A 2045-nucleotide genomic window follows, 5' to 3' on the forward strand; every position below is an offset into this window, starting at 1 on the left:
CTCTCTCTCTCTCTCTGACACACACACACCCACGCACACAAATAAACACTCACACACAAACAAACACACACACACAAACAAACACACACGCACACAAACAAACACACACACGCACAAACAAACACACACAGCAACACACTCCTTCTCCTTCTCGCTTACTCTCTCTCTCAGTCAATCACTCTCACATTCACTGACAAAAGATGCGAAAAAATAAATAAAAAATATACGCTGTAACTCCCTCATTCTTTCTCTCTCGCTCTCTCTCTCTCTCTCACACACACACACACACACATTCACATACAACACACACTTTCTGTCTCGCAGCCGCTATCAACACACATACATGTCTATATCCCTTTCCTCACCCTTTCACTTTATGCTGACCTTAAATCAAATGCACATTTCCACTCGCAAAAATAAAGAAATAAATTGTTTTACGGAATTTACAGAACGCTATAAGGTAACAGCTGAGATACGCAGACATGACTTCGAGTTAAATCGAAATATTACCAAAATAGTTAGGTTATTGCCAAAATTTCAGAATAATATTTAATTTTTTTCATTTTTATCATAAAATTGTATTAATTAATACAGATAACGTAATTAAACTAATTGCAAATTAGCGGTGTCGTTGATATTTTTTTCCTCATCTCTCTGATGCCGGTGACATATATTAATAGTCCCTTATCGAACGATATTTATAAGTAAAAGTATAAGACTCTAGTATCACCCTCAAAGTTGAAAAACAACAATTCAGAACATTTTTAAAAACTTCATTGCATGAAATTCGTACCATAAAATTCCGCGAGTTGAGCAATTGATGGCTATCATTGAAGCTTAATTGGAATATAGTCTTTTTTTTTTTTTTAAATAAAAATGCTAATTATGCTTAAATCCAATCGTTTGCCAATTCTTTCATGTTTTACCTCACAAATTTTTTTTTGAAATTTTTGTTGCATGGAACCAAAACTATGAAATTATTCATGCTTTCTTCTATCATTGAAGTTAAGATGAATATATTTTGCTTTTAAAAGAAAAAAAGTTACAAATTTTGATGTAAACTGTTTTCTAATGGACCAAATGTCATTTTTTTATGCCAAAATATAACTAGGGATCAGCCCCTTCAGAAATGTTAACAGTTTTCAATTTGGTTAAGAACTGAATTAGCAACAAGCTCTGAAAGATGTCACGTGAGAGTAAATGGCGGCCTTATGAATATTATTCGAATACTACTGTAGTAGAATGATAATAATCCTTTCTACTGGGAGCACAAGGCCTCAAATTTGGCGGGAGGGATTAAGTCGATTTAATCAACCCTGAAAGAATGAAAGGCAAAGTCCACTTCGGTGAAATTTGAACTCAGAACGTAGTGTCGGGCGAAATACCACTAAGCATTTGGTCTAGCATGCTAATAGTTCTGCGAACACACCACCTTAAATATATTTATAATATTGTCAAGATATAAATAGTCACCCCTCACTCCCTGCCAAGATGTCACTAACAATACATTTCTGAAAGACAGTCCATCGTGTATTCTATTGAACTGAGAAATTTAAATGAATTAACGTCGAAACATTCATTGGTGAGTAATAGTTCCTTGGTGTATACCATGGTCTGAGAAGTTTTCTGCATCATCAGTAATTGTGAAAAATAAATAAACAAATGCTTTACAAAGCTGCTATTTCTATTTTCTACATAGATTTCAGATACACTGACACAAATTTAAACGCTTTTAGGCCTATTCTCTTCTCAGTGGGGAATAATTTTAAATATTTCACAGTAGTTTTCGTCTCTACATATTGTAGCTCTCGATGTGAGCGCATGTGTACGTTTGTATGTGCGTGTATACAGGTGTCAGCGTAAATTATACATTTTATATGTAGATAGATAGTAAAACACAAATAGGAACAAAAAATGAAGCAGCAACAAAAATACAAATGTAGTTAAGTGACGTGGCTATGTGAAAAGAATTTTGTTTCCCAACCACAAAATTCCAGATTCATTCACACCGAAGGGAACCTCTACAAATATATCGTCGGCTTCAG

This window comes from Octopus bimaculoides, chromosome 5 (genome assembly GCF_001194135.2).
Source record: "Octopus bimaculoides isolate UCB-OBI-ISO-001 chromosome 5, ASM119413v2, whole genome shotgun sequence".
NCBI lineage: Eukaryota > Metazoa > Mollusca > Cephalopoda > Octopoda > Octopodidae > Octopus > Octopus bimaculoides.